An 18853-nucleotide genomic window follows, 5' to 3' on the forward strand; every position below is an offset into this window, starting at 1 on the left:
TACTTGCAAAGATACTGTGCAAAAATAACTTCATACAAGTATTTTAATGTTGTACTCCAATTTTATGTATTCTTGCTTATATATTTCAAGATTGTGAAACAGATACTCACAGGCAAAATTTAAGTATTCTGATGTGCTGATGAGAACATCCTTTTTTTATTGCATTACATGGGAACCAATCAGGTGGCCTAGACCCAGGTCATGCCTGGAGGCCCGCAGCTTTCTGGGTTGATAAGTTGCTTATGGCTTATCTTCCTGACACCTGGAAAAGGTTACAGAGGGCGCCTGGGTGGCTCAGATGGTTAAGCGTCTGCCTTCGGCTCAGGTCATGATCCCAGGGTCCTGGGATCGAGTCCCGCATCGGGCTCTCTGCTCCTTGGGAGCCTGCTTCTCCCTCTGCCTCTCTCTCTCTCTGTCTCTCATGAATAAATAAATAAAATCTTTAAAAAAAAAAAGAAAAGGTTACAGAACTCTCAGATATCGTATTACTGCAATTCTGTGTACAATCAAAGCCTAGTCATTGAAAGTCAAATTAACTAGGGGTGCCTGGGTGGCTCAGTCTTTAAGCGTCTGTCTTCAGCTCAGGTCATGATCCCACGGTCCTGGGATCGAGCCCCCCATCGGGCTCTCTGCTCCTTGCTCCTTGCTCCCTGCTCTGCGGGAAGCCTGCTTCTCCCTCTTCCACTCCCCCTGCTTGTGTTTGTTCCCTCTCTCACTGTATCTCTCTTTGTCAAATAAATAAATAAATAAATAAATAAATAAATAAATAATCTTTAAAAAAAAAAGAAAGAAAATCTAATTAACTAAAAATTTCAAATAATGAGTTGTTTTTTTCTACTCTTTATATGTGGTAACTCATCTTTATAATAAAAACCACCAAGAATTGTAAAATCCTGTATTTAATTTTAAAATAAAACAGTAATTATATTCCATTCCATTCGCTATTATTTTACTTTTAAAACTAAACTTATAATTTTGAGATAATTATAGATTCACATGCACTTGTGAGAAATAATTTAGAGAAATCCCTTGTACACTTCCCAGTTCCAGCCAGTGTTAACATCTTTCAAAACTATCATATAATATGACAACCAGGATATTGACATTGATAGAGTATAAGTCTCTTCCTGGATTCTCTTCTTTTCCATTGATCGATCCATCTTTTCCTCCACCAATACCCTATTGCCTTGATTACTGTCACTATATAAATGGCCCTAATATCAGGAAGAGTGATGCCTCATACTTGATTCTTCTTTTTTTAAGATTGTTTTAGGTATTCTAGGGCCTCGTTTTTGTGTATTTCATTATAACATATTTCTTTTATAAATTGGAAATCCAGGTATACTACATAGAGCAACTCTATTAACCAGTATATTAAGTTAGTTATTAATACGTCATTCATTAAAATTCTGAATAAGCTAGAATTTACTTTTAGTCCTGGCTTGAAGGTAAAGTTACCACAAAATAGATTACAAAAGCAAAGTTGTGGAGTCTTCTCTATAGGCATTTAAAAACTGTCTATTTGGGGCACCTGGGTGGCTCAGTTGGTTGAGCATCAGACTCTTGGTTTCAGCTCAGGTCATGATTTCAGGGTTGTGAGATCAAGCCCTGCGCTCAGTGAGGAGTCTGCTTGACTGCCCCTCCCCCTGCTCACACGCGTGCTCTCTCCCTTTTTCTCTCAAAATAAATAAATCTTTAAAAACAAAACAAAACAAAACAAAACATCTGCTATTCCAGGGTGCCTAGCTGGCTCTGTCAGTAGAGTATGTGACTCTTCTTTTTTTTTCTTTGGAGCTGGGGGAGGGACAGAGAGAATCTTAAGCAGGCTCCACACCCAGTGCATGTTTGACCAGGGCCTCAATTTCACAATCCTGAGATCATGACCTGAGCCGAAATCAAGAGCCAAGAGTCAAATGCTTAACAGAGTGAGCCACCCAGATGCCCCTGAGCATGCAACTCTTGATCTCAGGGTTGTAAGTTCAAGCCCTATATTGGGTGTAGAGATTACTTTTTTTTTTTTATAATTTTTTTTTTTTTAAGATTTTATTTATTTATTTGACAGACACAGCGAGAGAGGGAACACAAGCAGGGTGAGGGGCAGAGGGAGAAGCAGGCTTCCTGCCGAGCAGGGAGCCCGATGCGGGGCTCGATCCCAGGACCCTGGGATCATGACCTGAGCTGAAGGCAGTCGCTTAACTGACTGAGCCACCCAGGCGCCCCGAGATTACTTTTTAAAAAAAAAAAATAAATAAAATCTAAAAAAGAAAAGTATTTTAAAAAAATAAAACCCATCTATTCCTATCTATATGGATATGTCATGAATATTTCAGTTGTCATAATTCTAATAGATACATTCTTGAAAATAATTTTAAATGCTAGAAGTTCAGATGTGTTAAGCGAATGGGGTGTTCTGTAAAATGTTCTGTTTCATCGACCTTTAGTTATATTTACCTACCTATAACCTTTATAAAGCAATAAATAACTGCAAGCACAGGACATGAACAAATCCCAAAACCAGCTTGTTGAAATGCAACTTCGTCTCTAAAGACTCTTCCATGCCATTTACCTTTGGATAAGAAAGGAGAAAAAGACAAACAAAAGCTTCAGCAAATTGATGCTCAGAAATTAAATGTACTTAAGTGTGGCAGATATATTTTTAGTTATGAAAACGGATATTCTCACCAGCAATGTGCTCTCATAATTGCCTGTTAACAAATGGATCAGGGTACATGAGATAAATCTGCAAACTATTGAATACGCTCTCCAGTTTTTAAATTTCAAAAGCAATCATATTGTAAAATTTTGTACAACTTTCTCTAATCCATGATACTCCTAATTTCTTTTTGAGGTAGAAGGAGTTTTTATTTTCATCCAGACAATTAATTAAGATATTTGTGCTGTCTTTAAACAATAAAACTGGCTTTTAAAAAAGATAATCTTTTATTACTGGAAAATGAAACTTAACCCTATCAGAAATCACTGCAGCATGTAATCAAAAGAAACAATTATAAAATAAAAATATCATGATCATATGTAATGCTTTTCTATTTAGCTAATGAAGTCTTTAAACAAGAAGGGAAGAGCTTATTAAAAATTTGTATATTCAATAGATTTATTGAGATATAATTGATATAAAAAACTATACATATTTAATAAAACATGTCCAAGTTTTGACACCTGCATACCCCTTTGAAACCACACCACGATTAAGGTAATAAGCATATTTATTATGCCCAAAAGTTTTCTTGTGTCTTTTTCTAATCCCTCCTACCTCCCCTACCCTAGTCTAGGTAACCGCTGGTTTACTTTTTGTCACTATATATTAGTTTTCATCTTCTGCAATTTTATATAAATGGAATCATACAGCATGTATTTGTTTTTTTCTTGGCTGCTTTTACTCAGCATAATTATTCTGATATTTATCCATGCTGCATGTTGGATGTTGCATGGATATACCATAATTTGCTTATCCAATCACCCATTTGGGTTGTTTTCCAGTTTGGGGCTATTGTAGATAAAACTGCTATGAATATTTGTATTCAAATCTTTTTATGGATGTCTATTTTCATTTCTCTTGGGTAAATACCTAGGAGTGGAATGGCTAAGTCATGCAGTAGGTGTGTATTTAATTTTTTAAGATGCTGTCCAGTTTTTTTCTGAAGGGCTGAAACACATCTATTTCTACCTGCAGTGAATGAGAATTCTGGTTGTTCCACATCCTTGCTAATACTTGCTAATAACTTGTCAGTTATTTTAATTTCAGCCATTTGTTAGATGTGTAGTGGTATCTCATTGCGGTTTTAATTTATATTTACCTAATGACAAATGACACTGAGCATCCTTTCACATACTCATTTGTTATCATATATCTTTTTGGTGAGGTGTCTGTTCAAACCACTTGCTCCCTTTAAAAAAAAAATGAGTTGTTTTCTTATTATTGAGTTTTGAAAGTCCATTATATATTCTGGATACAAGTTCTATATCAGATCTATGATTTGCAAATGTTTTCTCCAATCTGTGGATTGTCTTTTCATTCTTTTGTAGGATCTTTTGAAGAACTAAGCTTTCAAATTTTGATGAAGTCCAATTTATTGTTTTTTTTTCTCTTATGGATTATCTTTGGTGCTGTAATTAAGAAATATTTGTCTAAACCCAAGGTCTCAAAGATTTTCTCTCATGTTGTTTTTCAGATTCTATAGTTTTAGATTTTTACATTAAATCTATGGTCCATTTTGAGTTGATTTTGGTATGTGGTAAGAGGTATGGGTTGAAGTTCTCTCTCTCTTTTTTTTTTTAATATGGACATACAAATATTCCAGCACCATTTGTTGAAAAGATTACTTTTTCTCCAGTGAATTGCCTTTGTACTTTTGTCAAAAATCAGTTGTCTAGACATGTGTGGGTCTATATCAGGGCTCTCTATTCTGTTCCATTGTCTATCTTTATGCCAATACATCAGTCTTAATTACTGTAGTTTTATAATAAGTATTGAAATCAGACAGTATTTGTCCTCTAATTTTGTTCTTTTTCTTCAGTTGGGTACCCAGACAACCCAGGTGTCATGACAGAGAATAGCTGTTTTATAGGGATTTTTTGTTTTTTAAAAAGTTTCTCAGTTATTCTAGCCTGTTCTGAGAAGCTGGAGTAAAAAAATCCAGTTCAAGATGGTTCTGTGAAGGATATGCTCACAGTAATATGGTAATGCTTTATCATTTCACTTGTATCTTGGACTTTACTGAACATAGACCATGTTTCAATTATTGTGGCTGAAATTCACATCAATCCAGTTTTGACAAAGGCTAATTATTGTAGTATAGATAAGTGAAAAGTAAGTGCTGAGTATAACTTCCAAAAGACATCTTTGTCTTTTGAGTCCTTGATCCATTTAGAAGGAAGCTGGAGTGAGTTTTCATGCAAAATTCTATTAAAAAATTCAGCAGGACTGGGGTACTTGGATGGCTCAGTCAGTTGAGTGAGTTGAGTGTCCAACTCTTGGTTTTGGCTCAGGTCATGATCTCAGGGTGGTGGGATCAAGCCCCACATCAGGCTCCACGCTTAGTGGGGAGTCTGCTTGAGACTCCCTTTCTCCCTCTCCCCCTGCTCACATACTCTCACTCTCTAAAATAAATAAATCTTTAAAAAAAAAATTAAAAAAACTAAAATTCAGCAGGACTAAGAACTATTGTCTAACATGGAATGATATGTTTATTGATGAGAAACATAGCTAACCTTTATTATCCCATTTCCTGCAATAATCCTCAGCAGTTATACCATGCTTTCAGTCTGACCATTTGCTTGAGACAAAGCAGTTGTTTCTATGATTTTTTGAGTGTTTACTCACAACTCTGGAGGGGTTCTTTTTTTGTGTGCTTTCTTCTTTTTTTCCCTAAAACTGAGATTGTCAAAATACCATACCTCAATTGGGTTGGAAAGTTACGGATAGGAAATTTGCTTGGGACTAGATAGCATTACAACTAAGGGCTTGGCTTTGGATTCAGGCAAACTGGGTTTAAATATTGATTCTGCTTTGTAATAATTACCTGGCCTTGATTATGTTATCAAATATCTCTAAACCCCAGTTTATCATCTGGAAACTGGGGATTATATAGTGTTCGCCTCTTAGGATTATTACAAATATTAAGTTAGATAATGTTTATAAAACACTTAGGCCATATGCACCTTATGCTGGTGTTGCTATGCACTAGGTCAGTGGTTTCCAAACCTGTTTGTATGTTAGGGTCACCTAGAGACCTTTACAAAATTTCAAAACTCAGGCCACCCTCTGACCCATTAAATCACAGTCTCTTGGGATGGAACATAGGAACCCGTAGGTCTTTTGTAGCTCCCCAGGAGAATCCAATGTGTATACAACTTGGGAACCACTGCACTAGGTGATTTATATAAACTATCATATTTAATTTTACAACTCTCTGAGTTGTGCTTTCATTCCTTTTTTTATAGATAAGAAAACTGAGGTTCACAATGACTGTGTTGATGAAGGTTATCTAACAATTCGAGCTTGAAGGATTCAGACCCAGATATGTCTGACTTCAAAATCCCTACTTTTAACTATTTCACTATATTTATGCAAGCAAGGTTCTTAGAGAATCCTAAATTTAAATAAGGAAAAAAATGCACACACACACAGCATTAGTTGATTGCAAATATCTGGCCCAGACTTAGGAATAAAGCAATAGGGGAATTGTGAACATTTCATTGCCATTTGTGAAGGAGTCTACCATAAACCATTAATATAATCTTACAAACTCAGTAAGGACTCCTGATCAAGGTTTCACCATCATGTATCATGGAATTAACTTGGTAGATTATACACTGGAGCTTCATATGTGCTTTACTTTTTTCCAGTATTTGCAGTAGTCAAACAAAGTCCAAGCCAGTAGTTAGAGCATCTACCCAATGTTTTCCTGAGAATAATTCCCAGATGTACTGAATTTACAATGGCCAAGATAACCTGATGACTAGTTTCTGGAACAACACTCTGCTTGCTATAAAATGCATTCTTACAGGCATGTATTTTTTTCTCTACACACCTAATTTAGGATATAGATGAACCAACATTACAGTTCTAGTGGGAACACCAGTATCTAAGTGGCAGATGGCCCTGGCCATCACCATTAGCTATTGCTCTTCCAGGCTTATAAACAAATTACAAGAACTGAGCAAAAATGACACTTCTGCATATATGATGACATAATTATGGGTGTAGACTTCATCTTAGAGAAGAATCCCAAAAGAGTTTATGTCAGTACAAACTGTAAAGATACTACCATAGGGGTATTTTTAGGATTTCTTTACTCCCACAATAATTGCAAAGAACTCAGTGACATTTGACAGTAATTTTATTATTGTGAGAACTTTCTGCTCAACTATAGGGAAGTATTCTTCAGTCCTACCTGGCACTTTGAGACTAAGGACTCTCCAGAATTCATCAACTGAAACAACAGTGGTTTGTATTCAGTATAATATAGTGATCCAAACTAAGAAGTTAATAGTACTTTGACATTTTGAAGTGTTTTCCCACCAGAAAGCTCCAACACTGCCAGATGTTATTTTCTGGTAGGCAATAAAGTACTTCAACTGATTTGAAGTAATTCACTTGGTTTTTTAAAATTTGAGATTTTCTGGTCCTTCAGAGGGAAACTGGCTTTATTTTCATGTTATAATTATAAAAAGATTGTCAGCCATACAGACAGGTGTAACGAAGAAAGAAACCATCTGAAACTTCATTATGCAGTGATAACCTCTAGGTATGTAGGTTCCTCTCCCTCCCTCTTTTCCTATTGTCTATTAATCTCTCTGTTTAAAATCAATGTAATAAATACACATGTATGGAAAAAATTAAATATTAGAGAATGGACATAAAATGAAAAGCAGAATCCCCTACTCCATCCCTAAATCAGTTTTCCCCAGGTTAAATGTTTATGTTTTACCGGTAGTTTTTGACTTATCAACTTTGGATATTATCTATTATTTCCCAACTATAAACAGTGAGTATTTAATCTACTCATATTACTTGCTACTTGTTTTAATAATCCTATTATTAATCTTAGGATTTAATAACCCTATTGTTACTTTGATTTGTACTGGTTACTGACTGACTTTAAATATTATACTGAAATTGCTATTGCCTGTTTCATCCAACTATGAAGTCTTTCTCTTTACTTTTCATGTTAACTTCTGTTTCTGCTGCCCATTTTTTAAACTTCAACTTCTGTACTTTTACAGTGTCAAGATTTATGATATTTCTATTTCTCCAGAACAAAATATGAATAAAATCAAAAGACCTGTGTTAAAATCATATTTCCATGGCATGCAAGCTGTATAGTATAGCTTCACTAAGCCTTGACAGTGAGGATGTGATTTACCTTTTCCATTTTCTTAAGGGTATCTTTTGATGAACAGAGGTTTCTAATCTTGATAAAGTCCAATGTATCTTTTTTTTCTGTAATGGTTACTACTTTTTATATACCAAGAAATCCTTGCTACGACATTATTGCAAAGATATTTTTTATGCTTCCTTCTGATTTTATAGTTTGGTTTTTATTTTTAGGTTTACAATCCACCTCAGGTTATTTTTTTATATGTTGTGATGTACCAGTCAGGATATACAGATACCAGTTGTTCTAGCATCATTTGTTGACACTATTTTCTTTTCCCCCATTGAATTTCTGTTAATTGGCTGAATATACATGGTGGCGGGGGGTGGGGGAGGTTTATTTCTAGATTCTCTATTCTGTTCAATCCATCTGTTTGTCTTTTCTTATGCCAATTACACATTGCCTTAATTACTATAGCTTTATAATAAGTCTTAGAATCAGGTGGTCTAAGTCCTCCAACTTTTCTTTTTCAGGATTATTTTAGCTATTTCGGTCCTTTGTATTTCCATATAAGTTAATGTTACACTAACAATTTCCATAAAAAACAGCATTCTGAGTTGGAATTATACTGATTCTATAGATTATTTTTAGGTGGAATGACATTTTTACACTATCATCCTGCAACAATGTACATGGTGTATTTCTTTACTTTTTAGGCCTTTCTTCCCGCAGACTTGTAGTTTTCAAGGTAAAGATCTAAAAAAAAAAAATTATTCTTAGGTATTTAATGTTTTTTGACATTATTATAAGTGATATTTATTTTTATATGTTATTTCCAATTGTTTGTTGAAATAGTATAGAAATACTGACTTTTTACATCCTAGAAACTTGCTGAATTCACTTATTGGAATTAATAGATTTTTGGAGAATCATGTAGAATCATGTTGTCTGTGAATAAGGGCAGTTTCTTTTCTGCTTTTCTAATCTTTATTCCCCATGACCCATTTCTTTATATGTTATATCCATCTTTTCTTGTAGACATTTAAACATATTTATCACAGCTATTTTAAAGTCTTTCTCTGCCAACTCTAACACCTAGGTCCTTTGTTGGTCTCTTTCTATCGACTGTAAGTCACATTTTCCCATTTTTATTAATTTTTTATTGTTATGCTGTGGGTAATACATTGCAGAGTCTCTGGCTCTTCCTCTGAAAAGTACTGAGTTTTGTTCTAGCAGGCAGTTAAATTACAGACAGATCACCTTTAACTTGGGGAAGTTGGTTTTCACTTTTTTAGGACAAGTTTATGTTTTAGTTTTGGTGGTGTACTTCATGGAAAGCCCAAGGTGTTTACCAAGGTCACCTAACTCGGTTGGATTTCAGCTCCAAAGTGTGTCTTACCTGTGGTGGGCAGCATCTAAAATCTCTACTTAGCTCTTAGAGCCTTCCCCAGTTGTTACCTACTGCTAGGTTCCTTGGATTGTCACTGGCATATTTATAGGCAGTCAGCCAACAATTTGAGGGGAGTTTACATGCAGATTCCGGGCTTCTCACTGAGTAGCTCCTTCCGTTAGGGGATTTCACCTTAGATTTTGGCTGCTCAGACAGACCCAAACTCAGTTCTCTAAATTCTTAGGCCAGTAAGACTGGCTTTCTTCCAGAGTTCCATCTTCCCGTGCTGTACAGACTGAAGAGTAAGAAAGGCTATTTTTATAGATATGCTATTTAGGGTTAAGTAGATGTATAGGAAATCTGATTGGGACATACTGCCAATCTACAGCCTTACCAAAATTTCCCCATTTTCCTTAATGAATCTCTTCTGTCCCTACTCTGATTGAATAATTTGTAAAAGTCTTTTTCTTCCTGCTATTGTCATCAAAGAATAAATTATGTTTAAAAAATTTTTTCATTTAAATTCATAATGACCAAAAATTAGATTTATTTTACAACTGATGACACAGAAATAGAGTGGGACTGAGGATCAGGAGACCAAGGGTTTCTTTTTTTTTTTACTGCTTTTCCACCAATCAGCTGTGTCATATTAGCATTAGAGAACCACTAAACCATTCTGTTCTTCAGTTTCCTGTTTGGACAAAAATGGAGAATGGACTAAGTAATGTCCAAGGACAATTCTAATTAGATCCTATATACATACATTCATACATAGACATATATAGGCAAATTATGTAAGATTCTGAGTTGGTTTTTTTTTTTTTAAGATTTTATTTATTTATTTGACAGAGAGAGAGACAGCGAGAGAGGGAACACAAGCAGGGGGAGTGGGAGAGGGAGAAGCAGGCTTCCCACTGAGCAGAGAGCCTGATGCGGGGCTCAATCCCAGAACCCTGGGATCACGACCTGAGCTGAAGGCAGACGCTTAACCGACTGAGCCACCCAGGCGCCCCTGTAAGATTCTGAGTTTAACAAAAACCTCTAATTTATTTTTTTTAAGATTTTATTTATTTATTTGACAGAGAGAGAGACAGCGAGAGAGGGAACACAAGCAGGGGTAGTGAGAGAGGGAGAAGCAGGCTCCCTGCTGAGCAGGGAGCCCGATGTAGGGTTCAATCCCAGGGCCCTGAGATCATGACCTGAGCCGAAGGCAGCCGCTTTAACCAACTGAGCCACCCAGGTGCCCCCCAAAAACCTCTAATTAAAAAAAAAATTTTGTTTATAAAGATTTTTTATATTTTATTAATTGGTACATCATGTCACCAAATATAAGCTGTGACAAGAAAATTGCCAGAATATAAGAACATTTATTGTAATTTTCCTCCTGAATTTTTTTGGCTAAAGCTGGCAAAACAATCTTCCCTTTTATTTTTTTTCTACTTTTTAAAAAAATATTTATTTATTATTTGAAAGAGAGAAACATCACGTGTGCGAGTACAGGGGGAGGGGCAGAAGGAGAGGGAGAGAGAATCCCAAGCAGATTTCCGGCTGAGCCGACATGGGGCTGGATCTTATGACCTTGAGATCACAACCTGAACCAAAACCAAGAGTCGGCACTTAATGGACTGCACCACCCAGGTACCCCAACAATCTTCCCTTTTAAGTGATAAAGGTATCAGATAACTTCTTAAAATGAGTATATACATGATATTCTTAATTTACAATTAAAAACTAAAAAATATTCATTTTTAATGGAAACTATTTAATCATTAAAATTTTGATAAATGTGCCATAAAAGCCAAGTGTTGTTTTCAACAGGAAGCTCTGTTATTAAACATCTATAAACCTCTTTTTGCAAATTGCTGGATTTTAATGGAAAATCTTTAAAACATTAGAAATTTGTAAACCTAAAGAGTTTTGCTTCTTACCACTGTCCTTTCTATACGTGGTCCAACAAAATAACAGGACTCACATGTTTTCTTTGATATTTCACTAAATTCAGTACAATTCAATCTAAATATCAGAGAAATATGTGGGATTGTAAACTTAAAAATTAATATTGAACAGTGTTTCTAGGAACTCTGCAGTTTATTAAGTATTAATATTAAATATTACCTCCTTTGTGTCTAGAGTTAATCTATTTCATCAGAAATTATTGATAGAAATAATATACTTTTAGTTACATAGTCTATGTTCCTAGGGCCAATGCCCTCCCTTCCCAAACACAGATGCAGACAACTTCAATGAGCCTATATTTCTATCATTCTTTACACTATTCACATTATTTGTTCAAATGGACACCTCCTTGTAAAAGCCAACTGCATTCCTCTTAACTCTTCATCAAAATTATTACTATAAGGAATCTTAAGCTAGCTTGCTAGCTGTTCTTTTTCATTTTCCATCTCTGTGTATTTTAAATTTTTATCCAAGATATGCATGCACATAGTTAACTTAAATTGTTCTGTAAAACACTTCCCTCTCTCTTACTGCTCCCCTATTTCCTAATTTCCAGAAACAAATTTTTTTTTGTTATTTTTAACTTATCTGCAAATTTCTAAGCAACATGGTTTTATTGTTACATCTTGATCTATCAATTTTAGATATTATCTCATGTCATCTCCCTCCAGATAAAGATTTAGCATTTGTTTTTGCTTGAAACCATTCATCCTACTGCCTGTGTCTATGCCCCCCTCCACCTATATATTTTTCCCCTGTACTCTTCTCCTCCCCATATAGTTATATCATGTTTATTTAAATCAATATTCAATGCTTGAGGGCACCTGGGTGGCTCAGATGGTTAAGCGTCTGCCTTCGGCTCAGGTCATGATCCCAGCGTCCTGGGATCGAGTCCCGCATCGGGCTCCCTGCTCCTTGGGAGCCTGCTTCTCCCTCTGCCTCTCTCTCTCTCTGTCTCTCATGAATAAATAAATAAAATCTTAAAAAAAAATATTCAATGCTTGAATTCCTTATTTAAAATTTTATTTTATTTACATTCAATTAATTAACATATAGTGTATTATTAGTTTCAGAGGTAGAGTTCAGTGATTCATCAGTTGTATATAACACCCAGTGCTCTTTACATTACGTGCCCTCCTTAATGCCTCCTTAGTGCCCAGTTACCCATGCCCCCACCCCCGCCCCTCCAGCAACCCTCAGTTTGTTTCCTATGCTTAAGTCTGTTTTGGTTTGTCTCCCTCTCTGATTTCGTCTTGTTTTTTTTTTTTCCCTCCCTTCCTCTATGATCCTTTGTTTTGTTCCTTAAATTCCCACATATGAGTGAAATCATATGGTCATTTGTCTTTCTCTGATTGACTTACTTCGCTTAGTATAATATCCTCTAGTTCCATCCACATCGTTGCAAATGGCAAGATTTCATTTTTTTGATGGCTCAGTAATATTCTATTGTTTGAATTCTTATAAATAGTTAAATGATATTTCCTGCTGAGCCACATATTATACTGGAATTAATTTTACTTTCCTTTTATTAGTTCATTGCCTTGTGTTTTTTTCCCCTTTGATTAGTATTTTTACATATATAATCCTTTGGTTAGTAGTTTTATATATATAATTAAATACATAATTTAATTTCAACCACTTTTAGTTGTTTACACCCCTCCAAATACATCAAGACATATTAGGTGTTCTACTAATTTCATTTTTCTTGAAGAAATCTCCCCTGGAGTTGTTTGACTTTTCCCAATTTCCTGCATTTTTCCCGTATCTTATACCTTTTCTTTCCTGTTTATGCTCTTGTTTAGTGTAACACATCCTCTAATGGTTTACTGAGTCACAGCAGCTCGATTTTCATGACTTTAGATGTCTGAAATGTCTTTATTTTCCCTCATGGTTCGTTAGTAATCAGAGTATAGAATTCTAGGTTAAAAATCTCGGTATTTTAAAAGTCATTGTTTCAATGTCTTATAGATTCCAGGGCTGCTGTTGAGAAGTCCAAAGCCATTCTAATACCTGACTCTTCTTTGTACCTTCTCTTTGGAAGTGGGTGGAGTTTTCTCTTTGCTTCCAGTGTGTTCAGAAAATGTATGATAATTGACATTAGTATGGATCATTTTTTTTTTTTTTCCAGTATGCCAAGGCAGATACGTTCATCAGGCCCCTCCATCTGCAAACTCATGTCCTTCAGTTCTGGGGACATGTTGCGGATTATTCTTTGTTGATCTCCTCTACTCCATTGTGTACTTTCTTTCTCTGGAAATCCTTTTATTTGGGTATTGGATTTCCTGGATTAGTTCTTTATTTGCCTATCTTTCCTATTTTCTGTTTGTCTTCTTACTCTATTCTTTGAAAGGTTTCTGCAGGGTTATTCCCCAGGCTTTCTATTGAGTTTTTGATTTCTGCATTTTTTTAAATTCGAAAAGCTCTTTTAAAAAATTATGCATAAGCCCCCTCCATTTTCAATAGCATACTGACCTTGCCTCATAGTTATAATATTTATTTCTTATACATCTTAGAATGATTTCTTTAAGTAAACTTTTCTTCTCCATTAATAGTCTCCATTCCCTTGTTTATTTGTCTGGTAATCCTTAGTTGCTCTTTTTTTCAAAGAGAAGGCCATTGAAAACCTGACTGCAAGTTTGAGTGTGTGGACAGTGCTTGTCAATTGCGGGCTTCACTTTTGGTGGTCTGTGCTTTTGTTGAATTTTTCTTTCTTTCTTTCTCTTTCTTTCTCTCTTTTTTTTTTTAAGATTTTATTTATTTATTAGACAGAGACACAGCAAGAGAGGGAACGCAAGCAGGGGGAGTGGGAGAGGGAGAAGCAGGCTCCCCGCGGAGCAGGGAGCCCAGTGTGGGGCTCAATCCCAGGACCCTGGGATCATGACCTGAACCGAAGGCAGACGCTTAACGACTGAGCCACCCAGACGCCCCTCTTTCTTTTTTTTTTCATTGAATTTCTGATGTTCAGTTTAGTCTTCCTTTTTGGCTGGTCACTTTGCCCAAAGAAAACTTCCAATCTCTTGCCTGCAGGTTAGATAACTGGCTGTTAAGAGTCCTGGGAGCTGAATGAGGGAAGGAGGCAGGATAGCTCAGCATTCAGAATGTAAATATTGATTTAATCTCCACATATTTAGTGTGATATTAGGGATACCAATGACTCTGATATCTCCTACTCCAGAGACCCTCTATTTTACCCTTTTCAGAGAAATCTTTTCAGTCCTTTCCTGGAGATGAACACTACAGTTGCCCTGCAGTTTATTGTAGAAAGGAGGGTGGGGGGTCTGTTTCCTAAACAGACTTTCAAGTAATTTTCTGTATTTAGACTCATTTTCACTTGCTATGGCCAGAAATTTATAATGTCTAACTATGGCCCTAGCTGTGGCATTTTGGCTATCAAAACAGAGTATTTGGATAAAAATATTTGTAACTTCACTTTACTGAGTGTTTGCTTTGTACCAAGTACATTATAGACATTATCTATAATTTTCAAAACCAACCTGAAACTACAAGTAATTATCATCCTCATTGCATGGAGTTGAATAAGTAGAATTACATAGTAAGCAAGTAATTGTGTTTGGGATTAAAAAACCAAGTCTGGATCACTGGCCCCAAAGTTGATGCTTTTTGCTGCTTGCTGCACTGCTTTGTTAGTTTTAGAAGAGGAGTCAACTTAGTAAGTCAGAAATACCAAGACCTACTGGCACAACTGAAATGTGTTGCATAATGCCTTTGCTCTTCACCTCACTTCATATTCATCGGGTGTTTTAGAACTTGTAATTCTCACAGTGGCCTTTTATTTTTGTATCTGGAGTAGGCATTGGGAGTGGAGAGTGAGACCCCAAGTATTATGGGAATGATGACTTCGAAAAGATCAGTGATGCTGCTACTAGCAGGAAATGGAAGTGAACTGTTGAAAGGGGGAAATCTTGTGATTATATTTATATTCTTCATATTTGGGTAATGGTAAAAATCTCAAATGATGAAATCAAATGTAGCTTTTTGCTGCTATTATGAGTCTTTTTGGTTGAGTTTTTTTTCCTAAGATTTTTATTTATATATTTGAGAGAGAGAGGGAGAGAGCAAGAGAGCACAGGAGGGAGAGGGAAAAGCAGGCTCCTCATTGAACAGGGAGCCCAACATGGGGCTGGATGTCAGGACCCCAGGATCATGACCTGAGCTAAAGGCAGACACTTAACTTACTGAGCCACTCAGATGACCCTGACTGAGTTTGTTTCTTAAGGCTGAGCAATTAAGTGAGGCTTTCCTCACTTAATCAGGAATCAAGATTAGAAGATCTGAGAGGTCATTTTCAGCTTCATGACTCAAAAATGTTTGTTAGTGAGATCTGTTTCCTCACTCATGAACCTAGTCTTCTGCTTCTGCTATAATCAAGTATTTATTCCTATCATTTCTGCCCTGCACTTCCACTCTGCCTCCTGAACCAAAGCACACCTATAAATTCTGAACTAATATTTACCAACCACCTACTATCTGCCAGCCACTGTTAGATGTCAATGGCACAAAAATAACAAGACAGACCAAGGCCTGCCCCATAGAACTTAGAGTTTAATGGAGAATTCTCATCTTTAATGAGCAATTGAAATAAACTAATAAACAATAAGGGGACAGATCTTATCACCCTTTCCAAATTTTTCCATATTATATGTATTAAAGAATATGTTTTATTAAAGAATAAATATTTGTACTCCCTTTCATTTTATATTCAACATTAACCTAAATTACCTCCTCAATCTCCCAGATTTTACTGTCCTTCAAGGAGGCTAGCATTGCTCCTTTTCCAAAAGCATACATTTGGTTCTCTCCTCCTCTAACTACAGCCTCCTCCTGGTCATCTGCCTCCTTCCCCCAACTCTGCTGATCCTTAGGAGTTCTTCTTTTCCATTGTCACCCATTTAGCCCTCTTTTGACATCACTTGTCTTCTGTACTCATCTCAGAAAAAACGCCGTTCCTCTTCTTCCAGATTAATGCTGCTACTTTTGCTCTAGGACTATTCCTTACTCCTCAGATATAGTATTCTCACTCTTCAGCATCATTCCTAGACAGGTTCCATTGGCATATTCTCATCTGTCTTTGCATGTGCACAGATTTTTTACATTATTGAAAATTTTCCAGTTGACACAGACAACCCATGGAGCTAGTCTTCTTTCCCTCAGATTTTCACTTTCAGATAGCCAGTTAATATCTATTACCTATGGTTTTGATTTCCCTCACAACATACTTTTTCTTTAGCCTCTGTCAGATATTTTTCTTCAAAACCTTCCACCAAAACTCTTTCGAGGATGACTATTGACTTCTGACTAAATCCAATGACCTTTTCCAGGCCTTTCTTTTTGGCTTTGGCCTTCTTAACATTTCTGCAGTACATGGCCATGTTGTCCTTCTGAAACCCACTTAACATTTCTGCAGTACATGGCCATGTTGTCCTTCTGAAACCCACTTAATCTTCTGTGATCTTCTGTGACACCGAACTTCCATGATCATCCTCCATTGTCAAACAATTCCTTCTCCAGGCTCTTCTCTATTCTAGTTCAGTTCTTAACCCTTTGACCTTCATTCTCAAGTTTGTTTGTTTGTTTTTCCATTTTTTGATTGATTCTGTGCACTGGCTTTAGCTATTAAGTCTATTCTTGGTGAGTCTCATCCTGCATTTTCCAAGTGAATCATGATATAAAGTGTCAAGGGTTGACCATAGTTTGGAATGTTTTGCTTAGGCAAAATTATGTAGACTTCTGTACAGAAGGATCATTCTGAGTGTTTGATATTCTAATGTGCATTCTGAGTATCCAAGAAGTAGTAAACATTTTCCAAATTTATTTAGTCTCAGGATATTTTAATGGGGCATCTCATGTCAATAGTGTTTGAGAAAGACATTTTGGAAAATACTGCTTATTATTGTGAGTTCTAATGTCTCATCTTAACTCAATTTCATGCCAGAAACTAAACATGGGATATTTCTACTTGGATATAATATTAACTTAGTAGGTCTAGAACTCACTATCTCAGTAGGTCTAGAATTCTACTCAGTAGGTCACCATTACCTTTCAACCCATTTCTCTTCTCAGTTTTCTTCTCTGCATCAGTGTCGCCCCAATTTTCTTAGTCATCCCAACTCAAAATCTCAGCATCATCTCTGGATTTTCCTTCTTCATCATTCCTTTTACCATTCAGTCATCCCTTAATTATTCATTAGATAGTTCTTGAACTTGTATGCACTGTCATTTCCTTAGTCCAACTTCTCATAACCTCATATCTGGAAATCATCCTAACTGGCCCTGATGTGTCAAGTTTTTCCTCATACTAATCCATACAAAACAACCACTTTTGTCAAAACACTGATTTGATTATGTCACTGCCCTACTAAGAATCTTCAGTCAACTTTTTGTTACCTCTTGAAGAAAGTCTGAACTATTACCCAAGACATTTTAAGGTTAATGTCTCTATTGACCTTCCCCATCTAGTTCCTTGCTACTCCTCTAATGTTACTATTTACTCCAGCTAAATTGACCTCATTGTTCTAAGACTGTAGAGGTATTTCCAGCTCTGAACCACTTACTAACAATCTGCCTTGCATTACTTTAGGCATTATTTTAAAAAATTCCCATAGGTCATAAAATCAGTTTTTTTGGTGTTTAGGTGAAATTCTTCTTTATTTTCATGTATTTGCTTGAAGAGTACATCTATATTACAGTTCTTTATTTTCTCTTCATAAGGAAGTAATGATCTCTATAAGATATTCTTATACTTTTATGTAAGTTACTCACTTCTATGTAACACATTATCTCAAATTTAATTGCCTAAAACAAAAATAGCTTATTTGCTCATGGTTCTGTGGGAATTCAGGCAGGGACTGGCTAGAGTTTCTTCTTTGCAGGGATCATGGTGTTAGTGGGGGTGCTGGGATGGTTAGAGGTCTAAAACACTCTCACTCACATTTCTGAGTTATTTCTGGTTCCTGATTGAGGACTCAGCTGGGGCTGTTTTCAGGGACCTTGGTTTTTCTCCACATAGGTATCTCCAAGTGGCTGCTTGGGCTTCCTCACAGCATAGAGGCTGAGTTCCCAGAAGCTGAATTGTAAAATGCACAGATAGAAGTTGTATAAATTTTAAGGCCTAGCCTCAGAAGTCAAAGCATTACATTTCCCATTACGCATGATAAGTACTAAGTCTAGCCCAAATTCAATGGTGGAAGAAATAGACTACACCTTTTAATAGAAGAGTAAATAGCAAGGCCACATTGCAAAAGAGCATGTGGTATGGATGATATTGTTGTAGCTTTCTTTGGGAAAACAACCCATTTACACTAAGGTTTTTTCTAGTTTTCTAAAAAACATTTTATTATGAAAAATTTCAAACATATATAATAATGGACAAAACAGTATAATGTACTCCATGTATGTATTTTCTTAGACTCTGTATTTTTCTATTGACATCCATTCATCATGGGATCAATATATTGACTATATTTTCTTTTCTGTATTCTTGATACTCTGGCATATTCTTGATATCCTGATATTTTGGGGCCTTACAGACCTGGGAGAGATTGCCTCTCTTACACAACCCAACCACTTCCTTATCTGACTTTTACACACCGAGCCAAAATTTCCCCTGCCCTAAATTATCCCAGGGACAGGTATCAGGCAAGTAGAGACC

At 36.0% G+C, this 18853-nt stretch overlaps 1 long non-coding RNA gene across 1 annotated transcript in view; it reads right to left on the reverse strand.

The window, feature by feature from the left end:
• LOC145720961 (uncharacterized) overlaps positions 1-18267 on the reverse strand; it is a 38666-nt gene extending 20399 nt beyond the window's left edge. The window contains exons 1-3 of the long non-coding RNA XR_014144339.1: positions 18134-18267; positions 2456-2566; positions 111-262 (exon numbers count right to left, since the gene is read on the reverse strand). This is a non-coding gene — a long non-coding RNA (uncharacterized LOC145720961). The remainder of the gene's footprint in view (positions 1-110; positions 263-2455; positions 2567-18133) is intronic.
• Positions 18268-18853: the final 586 nt, after the last annotated feature.

This window comes from Leptonychotes weddellii, chromosome 4 (genome assembly GCF_054177405.1).
Source record: "Leptonychotes weddellii isolate Sample4059 chromosome 4, ASM5417740v2, whole genome shotgun sequence".
Taxonomy (NCBI): Eukaryota; Metazoa; Chordata; class Mammalia; order Carnivora; family Phocidae; genus Leptonychotes; species Leptonychotes weddellii.